The sequence below is a fragment of the Otolemur garnettii genome, unplaced genomic scaffold, assembly GCF_000181295.1.
Source record: "Otolemur garnettii isolate 467f Iridium unplaced genomic scaffold, OtoGar3 scaffold00030, whole genome shotgun sequence".
Taxonomy (NCBI): domain Eukaryota; kingdom Metazoa; phylum Chordata; class Mammalia; order Primates; family Galagidae; genus Otolemur; species Otolemur garnettii.
The window spans coordinates 10,675,157-10,688,364 of record NW_003852425.1 but is presented as its reverse complement, the minus strand read 5'-3'; the positions used below and the strand labels follow the sequence as shown (position 1 = coordinate 10,688,364).

Below are 13,208 nucleotides of genomic sequence, written 5' to 3'. Positions count from 1 at the left end.
TGTGAAATAATAGATCCTCAGTTCATCTCTTGCCTGTAGGAAGCTTACAGGAGCAGACGAAGAGAAAACAAAGAGAAAAACACCGCTCTCTTGGGGGAGGGGATGGACACTTTTCCTTTGAGATGTTCCATATACCTGTAAGTTGCACTCCAGCAGTGGCAGCTTGCCTCAGCAGAGGTGTCTGCAGGTATGACTCTTCTCTCTTGGCTGGGCTCCTAGTCTTCAACTTTGTTGGGGTGTTTTCTGGACTTTATCCGTCCCTCTGAATGGGAGCTTCTGTCGGACGCTGGTACCTGTTAGCCACCTTGCCCTGAGCTCCAGGATTTTGATCTTTGGGATTTCAGCATTTGCGTTTATGGCATTCAGGATTGTGTCTTTCAATTGAGATCCTCCCAATGCTCCTTTCTGGTGCATATAAGGAGGTGCCTCTTACCTGTGAGTCTTATCAGCACTTCAGGGCAGAAGGGGAAAGAAGTTCAGAGAGACCTTCCTGCTGCTGTGGTTTTCTCAGAGTCATTCATCTTAAAATATTTATTATACCAAAATCCCATATTTTAGGGTAGAACATTCTGAGCCCTGTCACTGACTTTTTTTTTTTTTTTTGAAACAGGGTCTCACTCCGCCACCCAGGCTAAAGCACAGCGGGGTCATCATAACTCATTGCAACTCCTCAGCTCAAGATGTCTTCCCACTTCCACCTTTCCAGTAGATGGGACTTACAGGCACACTCCTCCATGCCTGGCTAATTTTTCTATTGTTTTGTAGAGATGAGGCCTCAGTCTTTTTTCAGGCGGGTCTTGAAATCTTGGCCTCAAGCAAACCTCCCGCCTTGGCCTCCCAAAGTGCTAGGATTACAAGCATGAGCCACTGTGCCTTCCCCCTCACTGACTTTCTAGGACAGGCTACTGGAAGGGTAAACAGCCATCAGAGTTGGTATGACAAGAGAAAAAGGGTCAGAGAAGAAATTATGTTAAATGAATAGGTAGAAAAAAGGGAAAAGAAAGAAAGAAAAAATGAAAAGAGAGACAAAGACCTTTATGCAAGATTTTCTAAACAATTAACATACCAGTACTTCAATAATTAAGATAAAGTACTTCAGAGATAAAAAGGAAATACTGGAGAAAGACAAGTACTAAAGAAATTACACTGGCAAAATGTCATGCTTTCTAAATGGACTATAGTATTCAAACATAATATAAATGCCTCAAGCCGTTTTTTCAATGTAAAGATTTTGTGAATAAATTAATTTAGAATTTTAAATAATCCATCCTAGGCTTTATGGCTAAGTAGCTAGAGGAAAAGAAGAATCAGTTGCTCTTGTTTAGTTTTTAGTTATTTTTTTTAGAGACAGTGTCTCACTCTTGCTCAGGGTGATCTCAAACTACTGAGCTCAAGCAATCCATCAGCCTTAGCCTCCCAGAGTGCTAGGGTTACAGGTGTGAGCCACTGCACCGGCCAGTTGCCCTTATTTAACTAACTCATCAGTTCGGGTAATTGATTCTCAGCTATGGCGTCATGCTAGATTTGTGGGGGGATTTAAAAACAAAAGAACAAATAACAACAACAGCAATATATGTGTATATATATATATACATATATAAATGTATTTTTTTTATTCCAGGTCTCACCTTCCAGAGATTTTCATATAGTTTGTCTAGAGTAGGAATCTAGTACTATATTTAAAAATATCTCCTGGTGATAGTTACTGTCATATGTGCAGCCATAATTGAGGATATGCATTAAGAAACGTTTAATGACAATTTTACATAATTTTACATTGACAGTAAAATTTAAATTTAGTTTAATTTAATACTTATTTTTTCTTATGACTTTATTTGTATTTTATAAACATATTGGTCTATGATGAGGTAGGATTTTAAAATTGAGAATGACTATTGTAAATAATTCACAGAGCCTTGTAGATCTTCAACATGTATTTTAAAGGTTATGCTACAAATACAGAAAACCTTTTGTGGTAGAAAGCAACAATTATTTCAACATTATTTACAAATTATTACTGATGGAAGCAATAGTTGATGTAATATCAGAAGGGTGGGCAGGAATTAACTACAGTGAGAGGTGAGCATGATGGTAGGGGAGTGTGAAGGAGAGTGTGTCCCCACAGAAGACACGAGAACATCCACAGGGCAGAAGGAGAAGGTGGTGAAGATACACTTTCAAACTATCTTGCTTAAACTATCCTCCAATTATCCAGTGTAAGAGTATCATCTAGTTCAGACAGAAACCTGACTAATAAAAATACCATCCCCAAATTTTAATACTTAAAAGCAAAACAAAATCATTTCCAATTTCTTTATTTACTTAAATGCCAATGTGAATTAGATTCCACTAATTAGGTTGGGTATGGTGGCTCACACTTGTAATCCTAGCACTCTGGGAGGATCGCTTGAGCCCAGAAGTTTGAGGTTTCTGTGAGGTAGGGTGATGCCAGGGGCAACAGAGATTTTTGTCTCAAAAAAAAAAAAAATCCGCTAATCAGATAACGGCTTCCTGGGATTTTTATTTGGAGCTGAGTTACGTAGGGAAACAGGTACGGAGCACCCATTTTGCTGTCCTGGATTACTGCAGGTGATTACTGTCTCCATGAAGTCATCTGTGAGTATATGGACTAAGGGTTTATTTTAGGAATTAGTACACAACTGGAGAAGTGTAGGGACAGTAAAGTTCTGGGGAAAAAGGATCATGAAAAAACCAGTTGTTCTAAATAAATCACTGGAACAGATGGACAAGTCGGAGCTTGGGGGAAGCTGGCTCATCCAGATGCTTGGATGGGACCCTATGGGGCTTGGCTATCACTTCTGAGTTCATAATTTTCCAAATCTGTCCATATTTTTCTTTTGGGCAAGTCTAACCGGAACTACACCATTGTCTTGCAGTCTTTCTAGGGGGTTGGGGCTATGAGTTTTCACTTGTGGGCACTAGATGGCAGCAGAGGCCACCTGCCAGTTTCTTTGTTCTTTCTTTCTTTTTTTTTTAATAGACTTAATTCACTCTATTATTCTTGTATAAAAACCCTATGTTGTAGCCACAGCTGGAGCCTGGGTCCTCTGCACAGAGACTCTGGTGTGGGTCTTGACAAGATGGTCAGTGAATTCTTGGTAAGGAGACTTGGTGAATACTCCTTTCTAGAGGTCAGGAGTGAGAGAGCTATAGGTCTTGGAAATGGCATCAAAAGTGGCTTTGGCAAAATAAGTGCTCAAAACTTGGGGGGGGGAAGTGGCCTTGGCAAAGTTGCCCAGGGTGGCAGTGCAGCCCCTGGCTGAAGTGTAGCAGTCGTGGATCCCAGCTATCATTAGCAGCTTCTTAGGCACAGGCGCTGAGACAGGCCAGTTCCTCTAGGAGCAAGGATGAGACGTACCAGCACAGAGCCACAGCGGCCTGTCACCTTGCAAGGAACAGTGCGAGGCTTGCCCATCTTACTCCCCCAGTAGACTCTCCGCACTGGGACAGTAGAGAGCTTGGCCAGGATGACGGCCACTCGGATGGCAGTGGCTACTTCCTTGGAACACTTAACACCCAGACCGACATGGTCGTTGTAGTCCCGCTGGCAACAAACGCCTTGAACCTGGTCTGCTGGCCAGCACGTGTCTGCTTTTGCACTGGCATAATCTTCAAAACCTCATCCTTGAGAGATGCCCCCAGGAAAAAAAAAATCAATGATCTCACATTCCTTAATAGGCAGGGAGAAGAAATAGATCCTTCCAGGGATTTGATTTTCGTGTCCTTGACCAGACGGCCCAGCTTGGGGACCGGCATCCACTCTTTGTCCTCAGCCTTGCCTCCGAGAGCGCGGCGGCCTCGCCGGGACCCCGACCATGGCCGCGACCCTGGCCCCGAATGCCGCTGCCAAAGCCTCCACGGAAACCACCACGGCCTCCCATTCCAGGGCCCCTGGTGCCTCCAGTCCCTCCCGCTGCATCGGCGTCATCCGCCATATGATGTTTTAGTGGGAAAAGCAGCCCCTGCCAGTTTCTGATGTGGGGCCACGTCCAGCTGAGCAGGGCCCGCAGTAGACTCTGCGGGCTCTTCTGTCAGACACCGCTGCTTGCAGCTGAGGACATCCTCACACAGGTGTTTGTGGAATCTCTGTGCAGTTTCCCCCTGTGGCCCCAGTGTTGTGCCAAGCTGCCGAAGCCATTTTGAACATGACCATGTAGCTCACCTGGCCTTGTTGGACAGACCATCGCCGCAGGAGAGTTTGTTAGCCTGGGTCAGGTTGTACCCAGCAAGGCGCGGGAAAGACCCAGAATGTGTGGCCATGTGTGCTCAGCAAGCCTTCATCCAGGGCTGTTACATTCATTGTGCCCTCTCTGCTTGCAACTCAATTCTTGCCCCAGCTAGAAGCTCCTGTAGAAGAGGCACCTGAAGACATGGAATTTCTAACTGATTATCATCTAAGGATGATTTTGCTTTTCAGGATAAAAGGAAATCCATTTGAGACACAAAATACAGATTTCATCAATTGTAAAATAAGAGGTTTGACCATATGCCTATCTTGTAGAGATTTACTAGAGAAAGATGTTTTGTAACTTCATCCCTACGTTCTCTGCTGCTGCTGCTTCTTTTTCTTCTTCTTGTTTTTTTTCTTTTTGAGACGTCTTGCTCTGTCACCCTGGCTAGAATGCAGAGGCATCATTGTAACTCACTGTAACCTCATATTCCTGGGCTCAGGTGATCCTCCAGCCTCCGCCTCCAGAGTAGCTGGTACTGCAGACGTGAACCCCTACACCCAGCTCAGTTTTCCATTTTTTTTGTAGAGAGAGGGTCTCCCTGTATTTTCTTGGCCATTCCCCATCTCTGCCTCCCAGAGCACTAGGATTATAGGCTTGCGCCACCATGCCCAGCCTGCATTCTCTTTTTATAAAATATTTGGTAATTAAAATTAAAAATATATAAGAGTTGTAACATGTATTATATGCATGGAGAATTAAATAAAAGGTTCAGTAGATAGCACGATCATTTATGCAGAAAAACTGAACTAATGGGCAAAAAGCTCCTAGAACTAACAAGTGGTGGACACAAGTTTAATACCAAAAGATCAATTGCTTTCCTATATACGAACAATGGACAAGTGGAATTTGAAATTAAAAAAAAAATGCCATTTACATCAGCACACAAAAATGAAATACATATACATAAATCAGACAAAAATGCATAAGATCTATTATAAGAAAAATTACAAAACTGATGAAATCAAAGGATGAAATAAGTTGAAAGAGAGTTCATATTCAGGGACAGGAAGACTCAATGTCATCACAATGTCAGTTCTTCCCGATGTTGCCTATAGATTCAATGCAGTGCCAGTCAAGAGCCCAGCAAGTTAATCTATAAATATCAAAAACTGATTCTTAAGTTTATAGAGAGAAGCAGAAGTCCTGGAATAGCCAATATTAAACCTGAAAAAGAACAAAGTCAGAGGACTGAAACTACTCAGACTGAAGACATACTATACAGACACAGTAATTCAGTGGCAATGGCTAAAGGGCCTCAGAGAATATGTTCCGTGTCTTGTTCATAGTACGCTCCTGTCATCAGATACAGCACTTCCAGACTGGACAGCACCAAAGAAGTTCTTAACCATGTCTTCCTGTAACATCTTGACTTTTCCAGGAGGGAAGTTCTCTTTTGACTTCTGGTATTTACACTTACCTTAGTTTAAATTATTCTTTATTGATGCCTTGTGAAATGTGTAGACAAGATCAGACATGTTCTCCTAGTTCAGAGTTGGTATATATTGTCTTTATAATCTGCTGGATTTGTTGTTGGACTTGAAAAAGATTTGTGAAAGGAATCTGTAAAATCCTCATATTTTCAGAAGAACGAATATACTTTTTGTAATATGAAATCAGGTTTCATCTCTCCTACCAATCAAATAAGGTACATCTAACTGCTATTCTGGGAGACTCCTACCTGTTCGTGTGTGTGTGTGTGTGTGTGTGTGCGCGTGCACACTTTTAAAATTCCGAATATTCCTTGATTTTCAATTGCATAGCACATCCCTTAGTATTTCCATAATCTTTTACATGTTTTACCTAAAAACAATTTTGAAGTTGATAAAATATAAAAGAACACACTTAAAAGTTTGTTTTTAGTAGAAAGAAGCCTTAAAACACAAAGGAAATAATTCCAGACATAGTTGCATGCGATAAATGTATTGATCACTAGATGTCACTCTTGCTTCATGCTCTATAAAGGCAACTTCAAACAGAAAGCAGGTGGGATACTGCAATGCTAGTTTTTAAGTGGTGAAACATTTTTATCAGCAGGGAGGACTTAAATCCTCTAATTAAGCAATAAGACATAAAAGAGAGTTCACTTTGATAGTAGAAAGGCAAAAACCCTGATTGATTTTAATTGCCAAAGGAAGAAGTAATTTTTAAAGACACCTGTCTCCTAAAGAATGAAGGAATTATTTCACAGAGCTCAGCTTGCTATCAATAACGTACTGGCTTTATTAAATTAAAATATACAATGGTTTCTTCATAGTCCTAATTTATGTCATTGTGATTATAATGGAAATTAAAGGTACTATTTTCCTTTAAGTTTTGAAAACAAAACAGTAGTGAAGTGTAGGGTAAGTATACACTAGAGATTGTTATAAATCCCTTGAATTTCCCTACTAAAGAAAGGGCAAATGTTAACTTTTTGAATATTTTTATTTTCAATGGTATATAAGGTGATTACATTTTATAAATACTATACAAAAGTTATGTTAAGGATTTGTACTTGAAAAAAATGCAATGTCAATATACTAAATTGCATTTTAATTCTAATTTCTGGGTATTACTTTGTGCTTACTAAAGCCTGGGTACTGTTCAAAGTATTTTTAGATGTTTTTATTTTTATTTTTTTAGACAGAGTCTCACTTTGTCACCCCCAGTAGAGTGCTGTGATGTCATGGCTCACAGCAACCTCAAACTCTTGGGCTCAAGTGATTTTCCTACCTTAGCCTCCCAAGTAACTGGTATTATAGATGCCCCCCACACACAACTTCTGGCTATTTTCAGAGACGAGGGTCTTGCTCTGGCGCAGGCTGGTCTCGAACCTGTGAACTCAGGCAATCCAACTGCCTGAGCCTCCCAGAGTGCTAGGATTATAGGCGTGAGCCACTGTGCCTGGCTCTTTTTTCACTCATTTTATCTAAGGGATGTGCTATGTAATTAAAAATCAGGGAATATTTTGAATTTCAAAAGCAGGTGCACACACACTCAAGAACAGTACTGTTCAAAGTACTTTTAGATGTTTTCACTCATTTTATCTTGTCAATAAAACTATGAGGTAGATACTTACACTTATTTTAAAGTTAAACAAACTGAATCGCAGAAGAATTCAATAAACTACCTAAGCTCTGGTTTTCAAACCTATGAAGTATGGTTCTAGGACCATAAGCCACCAATAAGCTTTTAAGCATTTATAAAAGTTAAACTACCATAAAATATATACTAGTTTGGCAATTTTAGGGTGGTTTTACAAACTTGGTTATAGATTAGAAAGTATAGAGGTTGGAAGGAAATTCCATTCACAGTTGTGGGTGCAATGCCAGTGAAACAGGGGGAATGAATGGCCATATACTTAACTGCCTGGTAAAAACAGAGACCCCCCAGCCTTCATTCCTCATCTGACTTCAGAACATGGCCAGCCAGACTCTCACCCTCTAGCAGGAGAAATTACTTGAAGGCAACAACAACGGGGTTTTCCTCCTAAAGCGGCCCATCCAGATAAACTTATAGAGAAGCTCGGAGTTGATAGGCCTCATTCCCATGCCTGAGGCTTCTAATTAGCTCTTTAGTCCCCCACTCTTCATCAACCAAAGACATGTGGCCAAGTATTACCAGATGTAAGAACAAAACTACCACAGAAAACAAGAACAAAAAGTGCCAGAAAATCCCAACTCAAAGGAAACAGTAGTTATACAGTTAGGAGCAAACTTATAACAAAACAAAACAAATACATATCCCCAGAGAGATAAAAGGTTGTAGCTATGAAATAAAAAAGTGGATGCTAAAACATTTATAAAGAACAAAAAAGCATGGGGGACCTTCCTTTATTGGAAGATAAAATGGAGGCAGTCTTCCAATAAGCAGAATAATTATATAAAGAATTAGAAAGTAAGAATGAAAAGATAAGAAAATTAGAGGACTAGTCCAGGAATCTGAAGTTTGAATAATTGGAATTCCAGGAAGAGAGAACAGAGAGATGTTAAAGTGGGGAATACTGAAGGGGCCCAGGAGGTGTCCAACATAATGGATGGAAGTAGACAATAGTCCCAGCATGCCAGAGACCACTGGCTAAAATTCTCCTTGCAGTACTCACTTAAGTTGTCTGATCAACATGCTGGGACTCAGTTTACCTCCTCTACTGAGGGAGAGGCTGCATCCAGGTTCAGTTATACCTAAGGTGACCAGATTTTAACATTGGTAAAGCTGGACACCATTGAGGGGAGGGCGGGGCCTGACAACAATGCAAACTTTGATAAGCAGTTCTCAATAATCAGTTCTCAACAATTATTTGTTATTATTAAAGTTTAACATTATAAAATTAACAAAAAGAATATAAAGTGCATATCCTGGCAAAATAGCCACATGGCAGCCGAAAACCGTATATGCCCTTCCTGTTCTCCCATGTTCCCTAGCTTGTCGTGCATTCTTTCCAAAAATTGGGGCTTTTTAAAAATGCCACGGGATGCAGGACAAATTGTTAAAAATCGGGACTGTCCCACCAAAAGTGGGACTTCTGGGTCTGGTCACCTTACTCTGGGTGTGTGTGTAGGGGGGCTACTTGTTTGTTCCAGACAGTTTGTCTCCTTCTGAGCTAATTGTCCTTGCCTAGAAGCAAAGGGGAGAGCCAGTCTCCTTCTGATACCTTGCCCAGGAGGGGAGTAGGGAGTTTACATTAGCCTTTTCATTTCCAAATGAAGTTACTTTAACCTCTTCATTCCTAAATGGAGTTACATTAACCTTTTCAGCAGCCGAAAACCTTATATTCACTTCCCATTCTCCTGCGTTCCTTAGCTTGTCATGAATTCTTTCCAAAAATCAAGACTTTTTTAAAACGCCATGGGATGCAGGACAAATTGTTAAAAATCAGGATTGTCCCACCAAAAATGGGACATCTGGTCTCCTTAGCTATACCTCTCCATGCTCTAAGATGTCCAGTTACAAGTAGCGTGTTCTCATATAACTCCTATAAAAGCTGGCACTCACAAACCAGTCTAGGAAGTCCTCTCCCCTTGCATCTAGGCTGGCTGTAGAGACTTACTTGACTAATAAAATGCAGTGGACATGGCAATCAGGGACTTGTGAGGGTCAATCATAAGATGCCTAGCGGCTTTCACCTTGGTCTCTTAGACCACTTACTCTTGGGATCCAGGTGCCATACTGGAAAGAAGCCCAAGCAGCCTGTGAAGTTCTTCTAGAAATTCACCTGGGCTTCTAGAAGACAGCTAGTACCAAGATGCTGGCCAAGGGAGGGAGCCATCTCGGGAGCTGATCTCTGCAGTGGAGGCCACCCAGCTGAACCCGTGTACAGCAGAAACAAACTATCTCTACCAAGTTCTGCCCAAATTATAGGTTTTGAGCAAAATAAATGATTGGTGCTAATATGGTTTTCCCTTTTTAATCTGTTAATATGGTAAACCACATTTGTAGATTTTCTGATGTTGAACTCACTGTGTTTGTTGAATAAACCCTTTTTATCTCCATGTTCTCCCACAATTTGGATACCGAACTGAGCATAACAATGGGAAAACTTAGATTTATCAAAAAAATTGGTTATAAATTACTGCATGAAAAATGTTTCATCTATCTCAGAAAATTTCAGACATAGGGGTAGAATATCATTAGGTAGTAGGGAACAATTCCTAGCCGGCAACATTGTAAACAAGTTTTTCTTATTTTGTGTAATTAGATTTTTCTTTAACTTAGAGCATTTAATCCAAATGAGCTTCTCCTGTATTTTCAAGCTGTTTTGAAGGCTGCATTTGAAGTTCAGTTTTTCCATTTGTCTTTTTTATGATTCAACTCGGGGACTTGATTAATGGTGTTCCATCTAGAAAATAACCGAGGCTTCACTAATATGAAATAATCAGAGACGAAATTCTCCTTCCCTTTCCTTCTCTCTCTCTCACCTCCCTGCATGTTTTCATTTCATGAATGTAATCAACTGTTTATGTAAAAATGGAGAAACACAATGAGCCTTGAAAGGTTTTTAAATATAAAAAATGAGAAAAAAATAAAAAATAACAAGGCAGTCTAGAGGTTTGGGTTGTTCCAGGTTTAAATATTTATCAAGTGAAAGGGCCTTTCTCTAATTTTCAGATACGACAATATTTAGGAGAGAAACTCCCGTCCATTCCCTTAGATGTGGGTGTGCATGCGCGTGCTCACACACACACACACACACTCTCTCTCTCTCTCTCCCCCTTATGCCTCCCACCCCCTTTAAGGTAATGCATTTTTAACTACTTCCTCTGAGCATTTAAATGGAAATGATGAGCCAGCTCCTTCCCCTACCACTCTGCCACCACCTTAAGAAACTTAGTAGGAAAAAGAGAAAGAGAGAAGGGGGCAAGGAGGAGGAGCAGAAGACTTTGCAAATTCCCTTAGCGTGCATTTCCATTTCTAAGGTTTTTCAATCAAAGTTTCCTCTAAAAGATTGCCTGCTTGGAAAAATTTACTGAAGTCCCAAACAGTGAGGGACCAGCATTTATCGCCATAAGTGACACAAGCTGAGAGGAGAGCTCCCAGCTGGGAAGCTGTCATTATGTAAATGTACCCGTGTGACAGCCCTCTGAGGAGGACAAATGACTCGTCAGTGACTTCTTAATCAACCTGTCTCTAGCAATAATAATCTAATCACTGGTCACCTAATTAAAAATGAAAGAAATTAGGGCCTTTTTCAAACACTGAGCTTCTAGAATCTCAGGTTGCAGACTGTCATTAAGCAGAGAGCTGTCAGCTGTGTGCATGTCACATCCCGGAGAGGCAGACCTTCGTGAGACACTTCATCCCCACGTCCCCAGTTTGATTACTCTTGCTGGCATTCACTTAATGCGTTGATTTGCATGATTCGCTGCTGTGGACCCTTGTTCATTTATTAATTCTTTCCCCCATCCCACTACAAACATTTACTGCAGGCTTACTATATGCCAGGGGATATATCCTGGGGATACAAAGATGAATAGGGTACTGTTTCAGCATTTGGAGGATCTCACTGTGGGGGAAGCAGATATGAAAATATTTAATTATGATACAATTCAATGTATAATAGAGATAACACCCATACATGGGTATTCTATAGGATGGAAGATGCAAAATAGTAAACCATTGGCCAGAACCAATCTGAAGAATTCAAGATGCTTTTATTTTGGACGTGTGGACCTCAGTTTGCCAAAGCGTCCACCATGCCCTGTTCTTTAACCTTGGTCTGCTTTGTTCATATATGTTTTCTGCCTGATCCTTGTTATTCATTTGAGTATAAAGATGGGTCTAACAAGAAAACACCTTCCATGAAATGCTATAGTATAAACTGATACTGCATGTTGAGTTTTAAATTGTTCTCTTAAATGAGTTTTAAAGAAAATTCTATGTAGAGTGTTAAAATACTCACATGCCTCTTAGGTGTGAAAAATGCCTCATCCGCCATCCATGTTTTATAGCGGGGAAACTAAACAAAGTGTTGAAGGAGCTATGGAAATTTCACCCCAAAATATGATTCCTTGGCATAAAAAATATTTTCAGTGAAAAGGCCATTTTTGATGAGAAGGCACCAGCCTCTCCTCTATAAAACCTGAGTCACCTGATTTAGACTCAGCAAAGGGGCTGCTGGACTCCTTATCACATACGGCCCTAAGAGCATTTGCAGCACAGACCTGGCTCTCAGGTTAATCTGCAAATCAATTGTTTCCTCCCTGTATCTGTGGTTTCATTTTCTGTGGCTTCAGTTACCAGGTATGAAAATACTAAATGGAAAATTCCAGAAATGAACAATACATGAATTTTATTTATTTGTTTATTTATTTATTTATTATGAGACAGAGACTTACTCTATCACCTGGGTTAGAGTACTGTGGCATAACCACGGCTCACTGCAACCTCAAACTCCTGGGTTCAAATGATCCTCTTGCCTCACCCTCCCCAGCTAGTACATTTTTAGAACAAAGGGCTCATTCTAGCTCAGGCTGACACCAAACTCCTGAGCTCAAGCAATCCATCTGCTTTGGCCTCCCAGAGTGCTAAGATTTCAGAATGACCAGTTCATGAATTTTAAAATGCGCTCTGTGTGTGAAATCCCAGGTCTGGCCAGAAGGGTGTGAATCCCTTCCTCCTGGGTCTCCACATCCTGGCCCTCCTGCCCGTCAGGTCAGCCACACAGCAGTCATCATGATTATAAGACGGGACGTCGTGGTAGTGAAGTGCTTGTGTTCAGGAAACTTATTTTACTTAATAATGCCCTCAGAGGGTAAGATAGTGACGCTGGCTATTCAGATAGGCCGCAGAGAAGTTGTAAAGTGCTTCCTTTAAGTGAAAAGGTGACAGTTCTTCACTTAAGGGGGGAAAAAAGCATCATGAGGTTGCTAAGATCTTCGGTAAGTACAAATCTTCTATTCATGAAATTGTGAAGAAGGGAAAACCTCGAACTGTAAATGTTTTTGGCCGCAGTGAGTGGTAAGTGCTCAGTTAAGATGAAAAGAGCTTTACATTTGTGGGCAGAAGATATGGAAAGAAAACGTGTTTTGATGACAGGAACGTGGTGATGTGCACCAGAAAGCCCATGTGAAGACTTCAGCAAGGGATCCCCCAAAAGGAGAAACACAAAAGCATTTACTGCAAGTAAGGGATGGTTACACCGACTGGAGAATACAGGCGGTGTTGAAGCCTAAGGCCACGTCACAACGCCCACGTCATTCCCCTCACTTCATCCATCTCCGCACATAGGGCTCTCGTATCATCACAGGACTGCAGTCCGGTGAGATACCTTGACAGAGAGAGAAAACAGTCACATAACTTTTATTATAGTATGTTGTTAAGATTCTTTTACTTCATTATTGTTGTTAATCTCTTATTGTGCCTAATTTTTAAATTAAATTTTATCTTACTATATAGTATGTACAGGAAAAAACAGTATATATAGGGTCTGGTACTATCTGTGGGGGGGTCTTAGAACGTATCCCTCTTGGATAAAGGTAG

The 13,208-nt window shown here is 40.8% G+C and overlaps 1 pseudogene across 1 annotated transcript; it reads right to left on the bottom strand.

Annotated features, from left to right (window-relative positions):
- Positions 1-3,002: 3,002 nt before the first annotated feature.
- Positions 3,003-3,956, bottom strand: LOC100954695 (annotated as a pseudogene). Its single transcript, XR_153492.2, has one exon. The product of XR_153492.2 is annotated as a 40S ribosomal protein S2 pseudogene (transcript).
- Positions 3,957-13,208: the final 9,252 nt, after the last annotated feature.